General features: G+C 41.4%; 1 protein-coding gene across 28 annotated transcripts in view; it reads right to left on the bottom strand.

Annotated features, from left to right (window-relative positions):
- Window positions 1-22508, bottom strand: part of PARD3 (par-3 family cell polarity regulator) — a 711028-nt gene that overhangs the window by 611667 nt on the left and 76853 nt on the right. The gene's annotated exons all lie outside the window — the stretch shown is intronic.

The following is a 22508-nucleotide window of genomic DNA, read 5'->3' as shown; positions in this document are numbered from 1 at the left end:
ACCCAGGAGGCAGAGGTTGCAATGAGCTGAGATCACACCACTGCACTACAGCCTGGGCAACAGAGCAAGGCTCTGTCTCCAAAAAAAAGCCTTGGAAATAATGCCAGTGTGTACTATGTCAAGAATTCTAGCCAGGTGCGGTGGCTCAGGCCTATAATCCCAGCACTTTGGGAGGCTGAGGTGGGCGGATCACCTGAGGTTGGGAGTTCAAGACCAGTCTGACCAACACGGAGAAATCTTGTCTATACTAAAAATACAAAAGTAGCCAGGCATGGTAGTGCATGCCTGTAATCCCAGCTACTTGGGACACTGAGGCAGGAGAATCACTTGAACTCGGGAGGCTGAGGTTGCGGTGAGCCCAGATCGCACCACTGCACTCCAGCCTAAGCAACAAGAGCGAAACTCTGTCTCGGGGGAAAAAAAAAAAAAAAAAAAAAAATTCTCAATTCTCAACCCACCTAAAATAAGACATGATAAAGACCTAAAATAAGTCATGATAAAGACAGCTGCCAGATGTCTCAATTAAAAGGCCCAATGTTATGATGAAGTAAAAGAAAACACTTTTCAGGCTGATTAGAGGACACCTGGAAGAACGATGAGCTGCATTATTCCAGAAAGGCAATAGAAATATCCTGAAAATGGTGACCCATTTGTTCTAAATCTATTATCAACTATTCAAAGTAACTTTGAAAAAGCTTACCTAAAGTAATACAATACAGAGGCAGAAACTGACTCGGTTATATATAAATCTTAAGCAATGTCACGCTCCTTACAAAGACCAAGGGCAACCAAAAGAAATCAATTCCAGAACTGAAGAGACTGCATTCTAAAATTAACAGAATTTTAATCTTCAAATTAAGTTATTTCCTTTCTGTACCTCCATCCTGTCTTTGAAAAGAGTCAAACAATTGTGGAGCGAACAGGGCGTAAAGTAAGCCATGTGAAAAGAAGAAAAAGCACAGAGACCAATGCCACAGGAATGCTGAAGCTGCACACACAGGGTGTGCCTGGGCAGCCGGCAAGTTGAGGGCAGGGAAGGAGTCTGACCCTCTCCTCCAACCCCATCGCCAGTGAAAAGGTGATACCCTGAGAGGGGCTCGAGAGTACTCCCCAAGAGTGCCTGGCATCCACAGTGATAAGCTGAGTGAGTGACCAGGGGGCTCAACTACTTGCAGGGTTCCCAGAGCAGCGAGACCCTGCTCTTCCACATTGCGAATCACACACAATTCCTGTACAGGCATCTCCTGGAGCTATAAGATTCCCAGCTCTCACCAATTACGGTAAAAATAAAGATGCAGTTGTCTGCTGGAAGATATAACTGAAACATTAAATACCACTGCTAATCTGGGTTATGTGAAAAATATATATTTTGGGGTTACACCAATACCTTCAATTAAGCATGTACTAAATTATAACATATAATCTCTAACACTAGATAAACAATGGCTTTAATATTGTCTAAACAGGCCGGGTGCAGTGGCTCACACCTGTAATCCTAGAGCTTTGGGAGGCCAAGCAAGGCAGATCGCTTGAGTCCAGGAGTTCAAGGCCAGCCTAGGCAACATGGTGAAACCCCATCTCTTAAAAAAAATAATAAAAAATACAAAAATTAGCCAGGTATGGCGCCATGCACCTGTAGTCCCAGCTACTCCAGAGGCTAAGGTAGGAGGACCACCTGAGTCCAGGGAGTTCAAGGCTGCAGTGAGCCATGATGGTGCCACTGCACTCCAGCCTGGTGATAAAGTGAGATCCTGTCTCAAAATATGTATTTTTTGAGACATATATATACACACACACACACACACACTATTGTTTTATGTATATATATATAGACTGTTTGACTATCTGTCTATATACAGATTGTCTAAACAGAAACAAGTAAGATTTGCCTGTCACTACACAGTCATTTACTCTTGTTATCTCCAGTGGTTATCACCTGCACAGAAAACAAATTATAGTTTACCTAGTCCAAGTTTTAATAATAAACTGGCTCAATGCTTCTGCACAAGGTCACTATAAACTATAATCATAGAAAACATCCATGTATGTGTTTTGAGAAATGAGGACTGAAGAACCAGCCTGGCCACTTAATCTCCTGTGACAGCAGGGTAAGGTCAGGCTTGATGTTCAGCATGGTGCTCCCTGGGATCGTTCTATCTCACTCTCCAGCGTAGGACACTTTGGGCCTCACACTTCCTGTGCATACTTGCCCCACAATCTTCTTGCCTATGCTATGAAAGCTGTTGACAGCCTTCATCTCAAAAACATTTAACTTCATATTTTTTGCCTCAGCATTTAGAATATCACAAAGCATTTTGTAAGCCACCCTTCAAAACACAGTATCTTCTCTAAAAAGTGAGGCAGAAGGCAGGATATTAGTTTAATATTCCTTTTTGCCAAATACATACATTGAACATAATGAAATATTTACCAGTGTAACTGTCTGATATCTAAGATTTATTTCAAAATGATGGAATGGAAATAGTGTGAGGGTATAGAAGAAACAAGATCGGCCAAAAATGTGAATTGCTGAAGTTGGGTGACAGGTACATCGAGGTATGTTATTCTCTTAACTATAGCCGTATATTTGAAATTTTCCCTAATGAAAATAGATTTTTACAAAAATACATATATTGGCCAGGCACAGTGGCTTACACCTTTAATCCCAGCAGTTTGGGAGGCTGAGGTGGGCAGATCACCTAAGCTCAGGAGTTCGAGACCAGCCTGGCCAACATGGCAAAACTCTGTCTCTACTAAAAATACAAAAATTTGCCAAGCATGGTGGCACATGACTGTAATCCCAGCTACTTAGGAGGCAGAGGCAGGAGAACCTAGGAGGCCTGGGCAACAGAGCAAGACTCTGTCTGGAAAAAAAAAAAAAGAAAGAAAGAAAGAAATCATATATTGACTTGAAAGGGCAGAGGATGCCTTTGATTTACATGTATCCAATAAAGCCATACAAGAAAAAGGTCATCAATGATGGCTGAAACAGCCAGAGAGACACAAAGAAGCAAAGTCACTATGCTTATTATGCATTTCTGGTTGCTTTTTTCCTTAAAGAAGCATAGTACCTTTGACTTCCATTACCGACTCCCCAAATTTTAAGGTCAGTGTTCACCTCTGATAAGATCATAAACTTCTTTTAGCTCACATCACCGATTATTACAAACTCTTTGAAAAACTAAAACAGAGTAGGTATCAATCAGATCATAGTAATTCATCTCGGCTTTATGTCATAAGACTTTTAAACTTCCCATTTTCCACAGCTAGTTCCCTTCTTGGGGAAAAAACCCAACCACTTCATAAATCTGGCATCATCCTAGTACACTGTGCTTTAAAATATGCTCGCGTATTGATCACGGTGATGCAGCAGAGGAACTGCGGGCTTGACCACACCACAGGGATGCAGGGCCAGGGATGGGGTGGCTTCTTTAGGGGCCATCTGTAATCACACTCTGGGCTCACAATGGAGGGGTGCCGCAGGCTGGGAGCCGGGCTCCTTTTACTTTCCAGTTCGAGTTCCCTTGTCTACACTTCACTGGTGGATCTGTTACTGATATTAAAACCCAAAGCCGCCAGCAGAGAGCACTCAACAAGCACAAGCTCAGTAATTCCTGCTCGCTGCAGAGGGAAACCGGAGTACACATCATTAAGGAAAGAACACATGCTTAATGGAAACTTCATACGGAGCAGAGAGGCCAGTATAATCCAAAATTCAAAAAAACTCAAGTGTTCGTGAGAAAATAAGCCTGCAATCCTAAAGATTCTATGAGATGTATCCCATATTGTTTAATTATTTTCCTACATAATACTCTTAGGGTATTTTTTTTAAATCAATGCAGTATGGTTGGAAACTGCATTGTGATCTATGGCTTTCTCCATGTAATTAAAATAGCCTTGCAAGTCATGCCCATTTTTGAAAGCTTATACAAGCACCTACTCTCTTGCAATGGAGAAGATAGCACTGTTATTTCCCTTCAGTTCTCTTACATAACTGAAGAGTTTTTTGTTTTGTTTATAAGCTCATACATTGGCTAGAAAAAATTATAAATTTGCTGGTACATTTCTAAACTTGCTAGTAAAAAAAATAAGCTATATATAAGAGGCTGCCCTGTTCAAATCCCAATAAAGTGTTTTAAATAATTTTATTATGATCACAGTAAACATAGCACATAGAACTAAAGGAAATACTATAGTGAATATATATAAGCTAAACTGGCTAGTTCTCATTAAACCCAGGAACTAGAAAACTGACCATGAAATATTTTTGTTTTTCTGCTTACTGTTATGTTGTATTATTAACTCAAGACAAAGGCAGGGGTGTAGGGGTGAAGAAGAGCTCTGGGGATAGGTAAGTCAGCCGGGCTGTGCTACCACAGGCAGCAGGAGTCTGCAGGAAGAGCCCTGCACATCACACGGTCTACTGGATGCTGTAACCCAAGTGACAACGACAGAACTGCGGAGCAAATGCTGGAGCAGTAGAAATGCCAGAGCTTCTAAAATCAGCTCCGTGAGCTGATGAGTCACAAATATGAAGGAAGCATCAGCTCATTCAGTACAAGCAATGGAGCTTAGGGATTAAGAGTGAAGACGACATAGCTCGAGCAAATGACTTAACCTCTCTCTGCCCCAGTTTCCCTCATCTGAGAAATGTGAGGAACAGGAGTCCCTTACTCATAGAATTGTTAAAAGGATTGAATGAGTCAAAATTTTTTCTTCTTCTTCCTTTTTTTTTTTTTTTTTGAGATGGAGTCTCACTCTATCGCCCAGGCGGGAGTGCAGTGGCGTGATCTTGGCTCACTGCAACCTCCAACTCCCAGGTTCAAGCGATTCTCCTGCCGCCTCAGTCAGCCTCCTGAGTAGCTGGGGTTACAGGCGCCTGCCACCACACCTGGCTAATTTTTGTATTTTCAGTTGAGACGGGGTTTCACCATGTTGGACCAGGCTAGTCTCGAACTCTTGATCCACCTGCCTCGGCCTCCCACAGCGCTGGGATTCCAGGTGTGAGCCACCATGCCCAGCCGAGTCAAAACTTTTCAAGCTCTCCAAATAGCTCAAGGCATTCAGTCACTGCTCAGTAAGTATTCGTAGTCATTCTGATAAGCCAGGATTTTCACAACAGTTCCTACTTCCTCAACTGTGCAGACTAGTGTTATACATCATTAAAATCTACCCTTGTGGGGCACAATATCTAGTGACAATCTATCTCAAAAGGGAATGAGGGAATACATGGTGGTTCTCAATCCTGGCTACATCAGGAACACATGCGAGCTTTACTAACTATACAACCAAGACGAAGTGAATTAGAAACAAACTCAGATGACACAACGTCCAGCCAGCTTGGGGAGCTAACACCAGGATTGCAACCGAACAACAAAAGTTACTTTGCAAAAAGGCAGATACTTTACTACACCTAAAACGTTATTTGCTTGCTGTGGACTAGTTCTACTGTCTTAAGTGGAGGCATTTGTGTGTTGTTGTTTTTTAAGTTCCACGTTCTCAGTCACATAACATATAACTGCAGTATCTAAGCATACATGTCTTTACAATGTCATTTGGTTAAAGTTCTTTCCAGCCTTAAGGGAGTGTAAAGGTAATTGATTAAATTAGCACCACAAGGATTTCTGCCTAACATGTCTTTTAACCATCAACAGATGTCATATAACTTCCTAAAGCTCTTGGTTATAACTATTTTTATACTTAGAACAAATCAAGTTAATGTTTCACTAAAACAAAAGCTTTGGCTGGGCACAGCGGTTCATGCCTGTAACCCCAGCATTTTGGGAGGTGGGCGAATCACCTAAGGTCAGTAGTTCGAGACCAGCCTGGTCAACATGGTGAAACTGTGTCTCTATTAAAAACACAAAAAATTAGCTGGGCACAGTGGCTCATGCCTGTAATCCCAGCATTTGGGAGGCCGAGGCGGGTGGATCACCTGAGGTCAGGAGTTTGAGACGAGCCTCGGCAACATGGTGAAACCCCATTTCTACTAAAAATACAAAAATTAGCCAGGCATGGTGGTGCACACCCATAATCCCAGCTACTCAGGAGGCTGAGACAAGAGAATCGCTTGAGCCCAGAAGGCAGAGTTTGCAGTGAGCCAAGATTGTGCCACTGAACTCCAGCCTAGGCGACATAGTGAGACCCTGTCTCAAAACACACACACACACACACACACACACAATTAGCCGGGTGTGGTGGTGGGCACCCGTAGTCCCAGCTACTCAGGAGGCTGAGGCTGAGCAGAATCGCTTGAACCTGGGAGGTGGAGGCTGCAGTGAGCTGAGATCACGCCACCGCACTCCAGCCTGGGCGGCAAGAGTGAAACTCCATCTCAAAAAAAAATGGGGGGAGGGGGGTCTTTTCTGTCTCATATGTACAGGAAAGGCCAGCATTACATCTTTATACTTTCTCCTCTCTGAGCACAGACCTCTGAACTTCTTCTCTGACCACAGAGCCCTCTACATTTGGCAACTTTCCACCCTTTTCTGTGGACAGGGAATCAAGTCCAGTCTCTGCTTTGCTAATAACCAGCTGGGTGAGCTCAGACAAATAAAACTCTGCCCATTCCCCAACCTGTAAAATAAAAGGGAAGTACAGGATCTACAGACACCAATGCTCTTACCATTACACTATACAAAGAGCCCACAAAGCATTCATGCCCTCTGCACCCTGTGTGGTGGGGGATTCCATCCTTCCAATATGTTTAAAGACTTTGGCTCAAGAGTCACAAGCTCATGAGCCTATAGGAGCCAAGTGGGTAAATGAGGGGCAGGATGAGTGGGTGCCTACAAGCCTGAGAGCATGAACCCTATCTAAGGAACAGCTGCCACCAGCAGCATACAAGCTTGCTCTGGCCCAAGCTCCCCAGGTCTCAGGAAGCACTGCACGTTCCCATGTTTTATGCAGCATCTTCTCAATTTCTCAGGCTGGCCATGACAGACACTATTAAAGCAATGTGCTCCAGCCTCCTCCCTGCTGGCAAGGCAAGCCTCATAGGACCCAAAGTCCATCAGTCCTTCCAGACTGCTGACACCTCAAAGCACAGAGAACTACCACCTTGTACTCTGTAGTCAAAATTTATTTAACTAAAGCAAGTCTGAGCACAGCAACAAGAGAGACTGCTGTGTTTATTTTTTTGAACAACAACAACAACAAAAACAAAACCAGTCCAAGTTTATATACATAATGATGTATAGGCACTTTGAAGCCTTTAAGGTTTTCTTTCTGCTCCCCATCTCTCCTCTCTCCATTCCCAATAATATACACTGTTGCCAGAATAACATTTCTCCAGCCCTGTTATGAAACCCACGCCTGTTGGAGAATGAAAAGCAGGTTTCCCTTCTGCAGGTGACACAAGTATGCGACCCCCTCCCTCCATCACACACACACACATACACACACACTACTTCCATCCAACCCCTCCAGACTCAACCATTACCACATACTGGGCACAGCCCTTTTCAGCACCCAATATCTGACAAGCAATGTTCAACAATGTCAACCCGGAAACACTACAAGATCCTTGCAATGCATTCTGGACCACCAAGTAGGTATATTAAGTCTAATTTATTAGAATCCAGGCATTTTGAGGCTTCACAGTATGTATGATAAATCTGTAGGCAAGAAAAACACAGAGTAAAAGCCTTTATTCTCTATTTTCCTATCTAGTTAAGAATTTACCAAATTTACCATAAGTAATAAAACACAGTTTTTAGAAAACACTCAAATTTAGGTTCTTGAATATTTGACAAAATTATATACTGCTTGAAATACATACAAATACACTTCAGGAAGCCTATACATTAAATAGCAAATAAAATATCTAAAGGATTCTGACACTAAATGTCATTTCTGAACATTTTTGTAATTTAGAAAAACAGTCACATTAGCAGCCAGCTAGTCCCACATCTTGAATACTTTCACTGAATTGCAATGACGTAGCAGCACTTCAGGCAAAAAAAGTACCAAACCTCTCTTCAACCCTGAAATGTGCCCTAACAGACGAATAATAAAAATGGAAAATATGCACCTCAAAGTACTCTCCACTTTAAACTGACACACTTGTGTTTGTCCTAATGCTGCTAACCAGTTGACAGTAAATATGTCACATTGTTGTCTATTTCTAAGTGCTCCCAATTTGGATGAAGTCATCCCAAGCAGCAGTAAAAGGCTTTTATTGCCCAGCAGAATACAACCGTTTCTGTACTTGTCTTTTGTTTCTCATTACCTAGATGTAGCAATCAAAAAGCCCAAATTTACAGGAGGTACATTAGTTTTTAAAATGGTTTCTCATATTTAGTGTAATATTCTAGGTTTCGTATCTGGCAAAATTCTCAAGTTATCCTCATGTAGCCATGCACACTGCATAACATTTCAGTCAACAACGGACTGTGGTCCCATAAGACTGTGATAAGACTGTAATGCCATATTTCTACTGTACCTTTTCTAGGTTCCGATATGTTTGGAAACAACTATGGACCACTCTGTTCTAATTGCCTGCAGTATTCAGGACAGTAACATGCTGTACAGGTTTGCAGTCCAGGAGCAACAGGTTAGACCACACAGCCTAAGTGCGCAGTAGGCTCTGCAACCTAGATTTGTGTAAGTTCACCCTATGATGCTCGCACAACAAAACTGCCTAACAACTCATTTCACAGAATGAATCCTCCTTAAGCGGTGCGTGACTATGAATATAAATCCTTAAAATGCTGAATGCAGCCTACACTTTTAAAGATATGACGCTACGGGCCGGGCGTGGTGGCTCACGCCTATAATCCTAGCACTTTGGGAGATTGAGGTGGGCGGATCACTTGAGGTCAGGAGTTCAAAACCAGCCTGGCCAACATGGTGAAACCCAGTCTCTACTAAAAATAAAAAACTAGCGAGGCATAGTGACGGGTGCCTGTAATCCCAGCTACTCGGGAGGCTAAGGCAAGAGAATCACTTGAACCCAGTAGGCGGAGGCTGTAGTGAGCTGACATCACGCCACTGCACTCCAGCCAGGACGACAGGGCGAGACTCTGTCTCCAAAAAAAAAAAAAAAAAAAAAAAAAGATAAGATATGATGCTATAAAAAAGGATTGTTGTAAGAATTTGAAGGATTCTACATGTAAAATGGAAGCTAAACATCTATAAATAGTAGAACTTGATTTAATATACAAGGGTCTCCTACAATAAATGAACCTGACAAGTAAGGGCCCCAAAAGTTTCCATTTAATTAAAACTCCACTAAGGAAGTTACACACACAAATTAACTTTATTATGCAGCGAGCAGTCTCCTGGAGGAGCCGGAAAAGTAATCTGACCGCGGTCCAAGGAGTTCCTTGTACTTCACTCCTGGCTGTTGTGTATCCATCTGTGATCCATCCCCAGGGAGAGATTAAATTTAAATGGATTGGAGAGAGAAGGAAAGATCTTTCCTTCCGATAAAAACACATCCAGCGTCACCTCCCTCTCCCAGAAATCAGGGGCTTTCAACATGTGCTTTGGAGAATTTTAACAGGTTTTATAGCCTGAACCAGAGTTAAAGAGCAATTCATTAAGAATTTTAGTGTTTCTTAAAATACTCAATAAAATAAAATACTGTCTCAGGGCTATATCCTGACCTACAATATTTTATAAAGGCCAGAATAAACCTGATACCAAAATCAGATAAATATGTATATATCTTCTCCCTCATGAACTAAGGTACAAAAATCAGCAACAATATATCACCAATTAATTCCAACAATATATAAAAAGAAGTGGATAGGATACAAAAGCAACCCATATACAAATCTCAACTCTCTCTCTCCAAAATCCAATTTTTTTTTTCCTAAAGGATAAATTAACCAGACCTGGAAATTAATGAGTTTGCAGACTGAGAAGTTTTCACCAACTTTATACTGCACTGTACAGCTATAAATTTACATAATGCAGGACTACTTTTTAACAATAATATAGAAATCAGGGGAAATCAATTTTTAAAAAACAAGATGAAGCCAAAGGCAGTATTCAAAATATACTCCATGGCCAGGAGCTCACACCTGTAATCCCAACACTTTGGGAGGCCCAGGAGGGAGGATGGCTTGAGCCCAGGAGTTCGAGACTAGCCTGGCCAATACGGCAAGCCATCATCTCTACAAAAAAATTTAAAAATTAGCCAAGTGTGATGGTGCATGCCTGTAGTCCTACCTACACCAGATAGGCTGAGATGGGAGGCTCACTTGGGCACAGGAGTACAAGGTTGCAGTGAGCTATAACTGCACCACTGCACTCAGCCAAGGTGACTCTGTCTCCAAAATAAAATAAAATTGAAATTAATAAAAATTTAAATGTAAAAAACGTACTCCATTAGACCCTGCAAAGCGAGTAGATGCTGTGAGGATTCCAGCAGCCTTAATGAGTGTATACACACAAGGAAAGAACCACAACTATTCATTTCTCTTGTGAAATTCTTAAACCAGCCCACAATTTGCCCAGTTACATAGCTCTGTTAGTTTAAGTACACAACTTTGTGCCCCAAACTTAAGAATTTCACAGTTACAAATTTCTACAGGCAAGGTTTCCATATGATAAAGATATTTGTGTATACTTGATTAAGTCATCATTATAAGCATCTGTTGAATATGCTTTGAGCAATTTCTTTATGCTGTTTTCTCTCACCTTTATAATGATCTTCCAAATCAGAAAAAACGTCAAAATATAAAATTAAGACATCATCTTTTAGGAGTTCTTCTATAGAGCAGGCCTGAGTTTCAACATGCATGGCAGAAAATGTATGCAAAGAAAATGTATTCTGGTATGAGACCCTCCACAGACTTCAATCAACTAACTCATTTGGAGAGTTGTTCGTTCCCTCTTGGTCTTTTCAAGTCTTATTAGTCTATACACAATCCACTGACATGGACAGCTGTAAAAGTTACACTTGCTGCTCTAGCGCTGACTAGACAAATTTGTAGTGATTATCACATTACCTGAACTATTGTTCCAAGTTTGTCTGAAAGCAACACAAAAACTTACAGCTACATGTCCTATAAAATTAAGGTTCCTCATAAAATGACCATACTATTGAGGTCATAAAATAATAAAAGTGCTTATTTGCCATCAAAATCACAGAACTTTAAGAGATTGCAAAGACTCTAGAGGTCATCAACAACTGAGAAAAGTTAAAGTTCAAAAATCAAAAAGTAATTTTTTTCACAATCAAATAGTAGTTGAATAGCAAAATCCAACATTCGAATCCATCTCCTAACTCCTTGTTCCATAGTCTCCTAGTTTTTCATCATGCCATACACAGCTTACCAAAATCTTTATTTTTAATTTAAATCACAGGAAAGGCAAATGCTTTAATGAATCTGCAAATATTTACAAGAGTGAAGAAGTAAGCCCACTAAATTCAGTGAGACAAGTATAATGAGAAATAATCCCAAGGCTCATTTTTCTGAGTTTTTCAGAATTGACAATATAACAACAAAAGGAAGGGAAGAAATTTTGCAAGACTAACTCTCAAAAAGAATAGCTATCTGCAGAATGAATCACAACTATTAATCTTTTCTTGAAAAATATATGACAGCAGGGTGTTTTCCCTGTCTCTAACTATAAAAGGCCAGCTGCCAAAGGGCTATTCAATGAAAACATTACATACCATCATTAAGATATGCACTCTTTCAACCTGAGAAGGCTTATTGAAAGGTAAGGAAAAAAAGATATGCAATCTTCTGAAAACGTTAAACTACAAGACAGTCAGGTTAACAAAAGTACAGCTAAGCCCGACAATGCAGGTCACATTATCTTCTCAAGTATATGCAAAAGTAGTAAAATGGAGACACTCTAGGGTAGGAGGCCTGAAGTAAACTGCACTAACCCCTTTGTCCACCCCCACCCATACAAAATGTCTTTGAAGTATTTTGTGGGGTATCTTGATTTTATTTTTAAAATACATACAGGCCAGGCACAATGGCTGACACTTATAATCGCATAGTGGGAGGACAGCTTGAGGCCAGGAGTGTGAGATCAGCTGGGCAACACAGCAAGGCTCCATTTCTACAAAAAAAAAATTTCTTTTAATTAGCTGGGCATGGTGGCATGTGCCTGTAGTTCCAGCTATTTGGAAGGCTGAGACAGGAGGATTGCTTGAACCCAGGAGTTTGGGCCTACAGTGAGCTATGATCATACCACTGCACTCCAGCCTGGAGGACAGAGCATGACAATCAATCAATCAATAATAAATAATTAGTAATTGATTAATTGTTGACAAATAGGTAAATACTGAGTTAAAATTCATGTAAAATTTACGTTACGCCATAATATCTGTCTTCACAATACGAAAACCAAGCCTTCAGATAAACGAAAAACTGCCCCTGATAAACCCATACCACCCCCAGCAATACTCACACCTAGTGTGAGGAACATACTGGAAGGCCACTACAAATAGCAACGTGAGAGACAGACAGCCATCAGGCACCAGGCAGACAAGGGACCCACGATGGAGCTCCTCTATGAAGACCCCAGTCTAGTGTCTCTTCCTCACCTCCCACCCTCTCTATGAGCTCCCTCTCTCTTCTGCCCTCTACAGGAAATGAGCTGATACTACAATAAAGGGGTCTGAGACAAGGCAACAGGAAGTTCACCTCTATCAATGGAAAACATAAAAGTCTCACTACTACAATGAAATATTTGCCTGCCTCTACTTAGACTTTATCCCAAAGTTCAAAGTTAACACCATTAATCACCATACACAAAAGCATGACTAACCAAGTCATGATTAACTAGTCATTTCCTGATTGCAAATGGAAGTAGAATTTTCCCAGTATCATTGACAGTGACTATTAGAATGTGTTGAAAATTCCTTACAATCACTCTTCCAAAGATGTTTTAAGACAAAATTTAAAGTAAAATAAAAATTTTATTCACTAACATTTGTCTAAGATTCTAATATAAACATAATTCTATGTTGTGATTAAAAAGAAAAATTATTCAGCTTAAAAAAAAAAAAACAACTAGTGACAAACGTGATTAGAGTTTTGTTCATTTTGAGATTGAGTCTCACTCTGTCATCCAGGTTGAAGTGCAGTGGTACCATCTCAGTTCACCATAAACTCCTCCTCCTGGGTTCAAGCAATTCTCCTGCCTCCGCCTCCCAAGCAGCTGGGATTACAGGCGTGTGCCACCACACCCAGGTAATTTTTGTACTTTTAGTAGGGACGGGGTTTGAGATCTGTGGAGTTTCACCATGTTGGCCAGGCTGGTCTCGAACTCCTGACCTTAGGTGATTCACTCGCCTTGGCCTCTCAAAGTGCTGGAATTATGGGCGTGAGCCACTGCACCCCGCCATGGTTAGAGTTTTTATCAGGTATTTGTTCTGGTAAGCAGACTCAAAATTAATATAAACCATCTTTCTCAAAATTTCTAATATAAAGCTAACACCAATTCACAAGAGAGTAAATTATGCTTCTGCAAAAGTAAAATCAAAGCTGTTTTTTTGTTTTACTATAAGCAGTCATAGAAAGAAACAAAGCTGTTTTATATTTATTTTCCATTGACAAAATTAACCCCATACTTAACAATCACTTATTCAGGAAAAAAAGTGTAAAGAGTATATAAGCAAGCCATATGGTTTTAAAGTTTCCTAATCTCCTAATTTATTATTTAGAATGTTAAAACTTATTTCTTGGGTTCAAAAAAAAATCCTTTAAAAATCTTTTACCATAATGCCTTATCAGTATTACCCAACCACCAAAAATTAACTCATATTATGTCAACACAGTACTTTAAAAAGGCAAGTGAGTGACATACTTCTGCACTTGAAAATTGGTCAAATTCCCATCACTGAAGATTACACATGTAAGAAATAGATGGGCCATTTTTAAAATAAAACAGAAAACAAAAAACTTCACATGCTGTGTTGAAACAACTGGCTTTCCTATTGGAGGGGTGTGGGGAAGAAATCAGGTCACTACCCTACCAAATACAAAATCCCATATGAATTCAAGACTAGATTCTAAATGCTTGCTTTCATTAATTTTAAACTATTAGATACAAAAAGAGACTATTTTTGCAATTTAAGGTGAGACCTTCTTAAGCAAGACACTAGATGCTAATACCCAAAAGCCAGAAAGTTTAACATTTCTGTACAAAGTATGGTATACACCATTTTAAAAAGTTAAACAGCAGACAAAATACAGAAAATATATTTTCAATGTGTCCTGCACTTAAAGTTACTATTACAAAGGGCTTATGGGGGGGAAAAAAAAAAAACCCAAGAGCAGAATGGATAAGTTAATAGGAAATTCTAAGAAAAAGATGTAAACATGTGAGAAAACAGTAAAATTCCCTGGTGCTAAAGGAAATTAAGGCAATGATGATGTAGCACTTTTTGAGTATATCCAAATGGACAAGAGAAAATAATAAGTAGATAACCCAGTATTCACAAGAGAGAGATAAATTATCTTTTTTTAGGGCAATTTGTAAATAATAAAACATAGGTTGTACACATTTCTTTTGCTCTAAGCTACTCATAGCTTCCATACACAAGAATAGAGCATTAGAGATGCTACAGCACTAGTTATTTACAGCAGAAAAATTTGAGAAAATATTCCTTTCATTAAAGGAATAAAGTTATGATAGTTTCATGTGATATTATGGAACATGCAATAACGATTACAGGACTTCTCACTAGTTGCAAATTGAAATTCTGACTCAATCTGACACTGAACCCCAAAACAACTAGCCACATTCAAAGTTCCGTCCCCACTCCTTGAATGATCTGTTATAACACAACAGACATGCTGCCAGCCCTAAAATCTGGCTTATATTAAGCATTCCATCTCCCTGACTTCATCAGCAATGAATATCAAAATGGGCTAACCAACCCAAATGGGCTTCCAAATTTTCCCGTAAGAAAATAAAGTAGATATACGCAATGATTCATTTGAGAAGATTCTCATCAGACCCTCTGCAGTATAAAAGGAAAAAAAATTGAAACAATTAGTCTCCCTTATTTTTTATTCCTTTTAAAGTAAGTGGCAGATATCAGTAAGTACACTTTGTCTGTAATCATTTCAGCAATGCAGTATATGTGCTGTAGTATAATCCCATTTTTAACAGAAATATTTTTTATATATGTGGTATATGCTCCACTTGCATAATGACACTTTTCTTGGAGTAATAAAAAAGAGTCTCGCTCTGTTGTCCAGGCTGGTCTCAAACTCCTGGGCTCAAGTCATCAATCCTTCTGCCTCAGCCTCCCAAATTGTTGGGATTACAGGCATGAGACACCACACCGAATTTGGTTTTTGTTGTTGTTGTCGTTGTTGTTCAGGAGATAGGGTCTTGCTCTGTCGCCCAGGTTGGAGTGCAGTGGCATGATCACGGCTCACTGCAGCCTCAAACTCCTGCGCTCCAGTGATCCTCCCACCTCAGCCGCCTGAATAGCGGGAACACAGATACATGCCACCACAACCAGCTAAAAATTTTTTTCATCAGCAGACAAAGCTATAAATGAGACAAAAATAGATCGCTTGAATCGGCACTACTGTCTGTGTTCATAAAGGAAGTGACAACTAACTATACAGAAGAGTTATTTCAAAATACTGGAAATAGGTTACTTTATTTATTTATTCATTCATTTATTCATCCATTCATTCATTTATTGAGACAGAGTCTCGCTCTATTGCCCTGGCTGGAGTGCAGTGGTACAATCTGGGCTCACTGCAACCCCCACCTCCTAGGTTCAAGCAGTTCTCCTGCCTCAGCCTCCCAAGTAGCTGGGATTACAGGCATGCGCGGCCACGTCCAGCTAATATTTATATTTTTAGTAGAAATAGGGTTTCACCACGTTGGCCAGGCTGGTCTTGAACTCCTGACCTCAAGTGATCTGCCCACCTCTGCCTCCCAAAGTGCTGGAATTACAGGCATGAGCCACCATGCCCAGCCAAAATAGGTTACTTTAGACATCCCAAAAGGTCAGAGGCAACAATCTCTTTTCTCCCTCCCCTTTTACTGTTGAGATGCTCCACAATCCCAATTGAGAACAAGAAAATATAGTTACAGAAACAGAAATGAGAAAGGGGTGAAGGGGAGAGAGGGGGACGGAGAGAAGCAGGGGTCTGCAGTACTGAACTGGTCCCAAGAACCCAGGGTGTTTATTTAGGTGGCTGAGCAAACAGTTGGGTGAGGTCAAAGGTATCTCGTGCGTACAATGTGCCTTTCACTTTTTAACAGGAGCCACAGGTTATTCTGTGACTATGTAGTCAGGCAAGGAGGATTTCCCACTTCTGCACTAACAACAGTCGGAAGCCGCAATCTCCGCTCAGGTGCTTGGCTACATTTTGCCTTAAAGGACAGGTGAAGTTGTGCGGTTACCTCAGCCCCACCAAGGACTGAGAAAGACGTTTGCCCCACATTATGGAGCAGATTTCACCACAGAGGTGAAAATCCTACCCCCTCTCACAACAAACATTCTATTTGGGGGAAGCCAAACCACAGTGCTCTGGTTTGAACATTTGTGTCCCCTCCACAATTCATGCTGACACTTAATCCTCAATGCAACAGTAGAGAGAGGAAGGGCCTTTAAAGGAGATTAGCTTTGGAAAAGGGCCCTCTGCCCCCCCCCGCCCCGCCCCCACGTGAGGGTTTAGCTGCAAGGCACCAAACTAGCAGCAGAATCCAGGCCCACACCAGACACCAGCACCTAGTTTGGACTTCCCAGCCTTCAGAATTGTGAGAAATAAATCTGTTGTTTTATAAATCACCCAACTTCAGGTATTTTCTTAAAGCAACAGGAATGAACTAAGACACACAGCAAACCAGCATGAAAACATCTAGGAAAGTAGGAACACAAGAACACAGCACACCACGCTAGGGACACCTGGGTCCGCGGGTGGTTCTCAGAACTAGCATTGAGACGGAACACCCAGAGCAAAGGACCCATTAGGCAAACGCCCGGGAGGAAGAAGGCAATAGCAGATGGGGGCGTCTTGCTGAAAAAGCTGAGACTCTGGACTGCCTCATACAGGATATGGGTCTTACTACAGGCAATGCCCTCGAATATTTTCTACTCTACCCTTTATCGGTCTTTAAAGTCAATTTTAACCTACGAAGAAATACAACCTCCTCTTCTCCCAGTCTTGCCCCACCATCAAACACAAACACACATATTCTAGACTAACCATCCTACATGATACATGCATGTATGATTTTAAGGAAAACACGTCTAATAAGATAGCTGGAGGGAATGATCAGGCTTTTATAAGCACCACTAGTCCTGGGAAAGCTGATATTAGATCCATTTAGTCAGACAGAAAGAATCCCATTTTTGTTTTTATTTTATTTTAGAGATGGTGTCTCACTATATTGCCCAGGCTGGTCTGGAACTCCTGGCCTCAAGGGATCCTCCTGTCTACGGGTCCCCGCAAAGTGCTGGGATTACAGGTGTGAGCCACCTCACATGGCCTCAGAATCCCATTTTTAATAAGCTCCACATCACATCACTTTACCTCATTAAAATACCTCATTAACATGGAAGAAAAGTCTGGCAACACAGGGAGACCCCATCTCTACACAATTTAAAAATTAACCAGGCACAGTGGCACTCATCTGTAGCTCCAGCTACCGGAGAGGCTGAAGTGAGAGGATCGCCTAAGCCCAGAAGGTCCAGGCTGCAGTGAGTGAGCTGTGTTCGTACCCCTGCACTGCACTCCAGCCTGGGTGACAGAGTGAGACCCTGTCTCAAAAACAGGGGGCAGAAGAGGTCAGGGCGAGGATGGGTGACAGAGTAAGACCCTGTCTCAAAATAATGGGGTAGAAGGGGTCAAAGAGGGGAAGCCGATTGCCACTTCAGACAAAGGACTACTAATTTTATAAGTAAAATGTTTAGAGCACACTGTAGCACAAAACATAAAACCAGAACAAGTACAAATGGGGGTGCTCAGTAAATAGTAATGACTGATATAGCTGAACAAAAATTTACAAATGGATGTAAAGTAACACTTCAGCTAGCAAGAAGTAACTCACTTTCTTTTGTTTAAGGGATCACCTCCTCAAACAAAATTACCGACTACTGAAATGTAGGTAAAGTTTTTATTACATAAAATGAAGTTGAAAACTAAGTGCAATTAGCCCTCTGGACTGGATCCTAGAATAGAAAGAGGATACTAATTGAAAAACTGGTGAACAGCAAATAAAGTCTGAAGTTTAGTTAAAGTCAACGTTGGTTCATTTTGACAAATGCATCACAGTGATGTTAGCAAAGAGGATGAGTGAGGGGTACACTCTCTGTACTATCTTTGCAGTTTTTGATAAATCTAAAGTTATTTTAAAATAAAAAGTTTACGTTAAAGAATGACTGAACCAGAGAGCTGTTCAACAAATGAGGAAGGGATCAACCATATCAAGTACTGCTGAGGAATCTAGCAAGATAAGCATCCACCTGATTTAGATTAATTAAAATGCTGAAATCCCAGGAGTACTGGGAGAGAAGGGAGTGCAGGGAATCACAGGAACTTTGTAGCAGAGCTGCAGAAGGCCTCAGTGCTTCCCTCTGTCCCAGAGGTCCTGTGATATCCCCTTCTCTTGCCCTACAAGTATCACAGTCCTATTGCCATCAACCACCTTCTGCAACCTCAGTGGTGCTTCGGAATGTTCTAGAATGAATCAGAAGATCCCCACAGTTTTCCCTAAACTTAGGAATGCACCCTAAACTACTGAGTTCAGTATGATATTCAATAAAGTGGGAGCAGGGGACAGAAAACACCCCATGCACTGTACTCTTAAATCCTATGCAAGATTCTACACATAAAGGATCTCTCTGTACATACCACATGGAATATTTTCTTAAGCTTGCTGGAAAATATTCCCTATCTCTGTCAAAGAAATGGGGAAAGGATAAGTCAGGAGGAGAGCAGAACCAAAGCTGGCAGGCAAGGACAGCTGCTAGGGTTCACCCTCCTACACACTGACCCGCCAGCGACTCCGTGCAAGTTCATGGAGAAGGGAAGGGAAGAGAGGAAAGGTGTCAGCTGACTTGAGCTGGAGAGAAAGAAAAACACAAAGGCGACAGCTGGTGAGAGCCTCCCGCCCCCACCCCAAGAGGAAAAAGGGAGGAAACCTGAAACCACTTCAAGAGGAAAAAGAGGCAATCTCATTGCAGCTGGCTGCCTCCCCGAGGTTCCAGCAGAGGCGGCAGGCTGGGAGGCAGCCCCAGCCTGCCGGGAAAGCCCCCTGGGAGTGGAGCTGCAGGAGAGGGCTCCCAGAGCTCTCCTGGGTTCTGAGACAGCAGTGAATTCAAGGAGACAAGGATGCTCTGAAGGCAAAAGGATAAAAAAATGGATCAGTGCATCTGGTCTCCCTGTCAACAAACGTATCCTTCTGATGCCACCTCTTTCATGACCCAAGAATCTTTTGAGTCCGTGGCAGTAGCACAAGACAACTTCCTTGACAATCACTGTGCCCGTTCCAACAAAATGCAGTTTTCTAGCATCAGTGAGTGACAGGACTGTAAAAAGTGTGTTCGGTGCTGAGCTGTTCTTCTGACTCCTGCCCCCATCTCCCACTCCCACTCCTCCTACCTGTCAGCTCCCAGGGCAGCCCAACTTTCACACCAAGCTGTTCTGAGGCTTCCAAAGGCCTCCCTCAGCAGCCTCTTCTATATCATGTGAAGAACAAATCACGTTCCCTCCCCTCTTTTCCTACTGATTCAGACAGAATGTTCATTCTGAACAACAAAAAATTGACATATATCTTTTGAGATCTAGACTTCACAGGATAAGAAAATTGATAAAGCCTACTAATTATACCCAGTAGGGTAAATAGTGGTTAAATCTTTTTTAATGTGAAGCTCGACTAAAGTCTACTTAACACAAAACTATCACTATATCAACAATACGTTAGGCAGGTAATGTTGGTGTCTCAACTAACTCGAGTTCAACTTTTAACAGAAGTACAAAAGCAAAGAATTTGTTTACACTAGACTTTTTCCCCCTAAAACAAATATTATAGCTTATTGGAACTGACCTATTTGTGGGTGAGCAGACCAACAGGCTAACAGACTATACTCAATACTGCATCTCTAAAGGCAGTAAAATGTCAAACCTACAAATTGCCTCTGGAAAAGTCAACTGCTGTGTTTCCATAAGCCAATTTTTTTTCCCCCCCGAGAGAGAGAGACTCTGTTGGCCAAGCTGGAGTGCAGTGGTGCGATCGCAACCGACTACAGCTTCAACTTCCTGGGCTCAAGTAATCCTCCCACCTCAGCCTCCCTAGGAGCTGGGACTACAGGCATGCACCACCACATCTGGCTAAGTTCTTTTATTCCTTGTAGTGGTAGAGTCTCACTATGTTGCCCAGGCTGGTCTTGAACTCCTGAGCTCAAGCAATCCTCCTGCCTCAGCCTCCCAAAGTGCTGGGATTACAGGCATGAGCCACTGCACCCGGCCTACTTTTATTTATAAAAAAATTCTGGGTAAGGAAGAAAGGGAATATCTAATTCTCATTTGTGTGGGGTTTTTAAAACCCCAATACACGCAGAAGCGACAGTCCCTGTGCAGAGGAGTGCAGCCATCTACAAATGGACCACAGAACAAACAGAATGCCCTGCTGTCGGCACAAAAACTCTTCCCATGCTGGTCGGTGCCACTGTGATACCCACTTCCGTGGAGCAGAAGATCCTGGGATCATATTGTCCCTCGTCGTGTATGGATTCAGTAGACACTACTGAGAAATCTCTTATAGTTTAACAGAAGTTAATGAAGCACATACAACACAGAAAAATGAACAAAAGTTGATAAAATACTTCAAAAAGACCATTACTGGTTTTTGTAAACTCACAGGATGACTCCAGATTTTGCAAGCATTAGAACATAAAATACTTCAAAATTTCTTAAAACGTACAATATAACAATAAGGTAAATTCATAACAAGTAAGTTCAGTGACAATACTTAGAAGCAATAGAAAATCCCATCCCATTGCCTGGCACAGGAACTGCCTATTTAGTTTTCAAGGTGTTTGTACTTCTTTTGTCTCAATCTCCCCAGAACGACCTTGGGTGGATGAAAATTCACATGATATCTGCATGCTACTGATGTACACAGTGAGGAATCTTGGTTCTTCCAAGTTTCCTCCACTCAATTAAACCTCCAAATTACTTGCCTTTGATAACTATTTTTAAAGACAAACTACAAACAATCATAGAGTTTACAAGGGCCAGAACTGGGGTGAGATCAGAGGCACTTGCCTCTGACACTAAATGCCAAGGGGGGACCAAAATCTCAGTAGTCACAATAAATACTATAATGCAATAATTCAACAAAACAGATTGTTCAGAGAGAGATCAACAGATTAACAGACTGATTAATAGGGATTAATCCAAACCACTGCCACAATAGATCTCCAGGTTTGCAGTCCTTGGCTGGATGGCCTCTACACAACATGGCTCCCATAGGTGGTCTCCGTCTCACAGACCCTACAGGCCAAGTTCTTTACTTTTCAGTTTCCGTGTTCACTAAATGTCCTGGAAGCAGAACTGCATCATAAGATGAATGGCGATTACTCTGACCTAAAAAACAGAGAATCTCATAGATGATCTAATGCACCACATCCCAACCAACCAATCCTGGGTTGATCTACCCACATCCTGTACTGTGTGGAGGCTTTTTAATACCAGTCACTACTAGGGAGTAAAGCGTCAAGAAGAGATTGCATTCCTTAATTTTATATTGCTTGCAATTATCTGTAAAAACTAATTTTTCAAAAGAAGAAGGGAAACAATGCAGGCAGGCCTCTCCATGTTGATAGTGAAGAATCTACAATCACCAACAAGGCACAGCAGGCTACAACATCTGAAACTGTGAACCCTACGTTCCTACCACACGCTCCTTCGCTGAAAGCAGGAGCTTCGGAGTCACACAGTCTTGGGTGCCAAGTACCACTTGGCCATTTATTAATACTGCCAAGCCTCAATGTCCTTTCGTATGAAAGGAACATAATATCTAATTCACTGGATTATAAATTCATATGTTGAAGGCCTAATAGTATGCACTGGAATTAGCAAATATTCAATTAAATCTTATCATTATCTTCTCATTATTATTTTTCCATTGTATCCTTCCCCAAACCAGAAAATCTCTAGGTTCCATGAAAACATGTTCACAGAAAAAACCAAAGGCATGGCAGAGCTCCATGCTAGGCCACGGTACTCTTCTGCTGCTGTCTTCAACACCGGGTGAGTGGTTTCCTAAGGAACTAGACACACAACTTGTCAACAGTGTTCATCTTCTTACTCGCACTGCTCCCAACCAACGACCCAACACAGCTTTGTCATCTTGGGAGAGAAGGTGGTGGTACACCTTCAGATCAGCTTCTTTGATTCACCTAAGAAACATATAACTGAATGTGGGATGCATCTATCCTAATAAGACTCCAACATAAATCAGCACCTGTCACACGGAAGACCACACCTCAATCTCACACTTATCTTTCCGAATAAATTGAAATCTACACTAAATTTCAGGTCCAAAAATCCCATGCC

The sequence above is a fragment of the Papio anubis genome, chromosome 11, assembly GCF_008728515.1.
Source record: "Papio anubis isolate 15944 chromosome 11, Panubis1.0, whole genome shotgun sequence".
Taxonomy (NCBI): Eukaryota; Metazoa; Chordata; class Mammalia; order Primates; family Cercopithecidae; genus Papio; species Papio anubis.
Note: the sequence above shows the minus strand (reverse complement) of the source record. Positions and strands in the feature narration are given on the sequence as shown.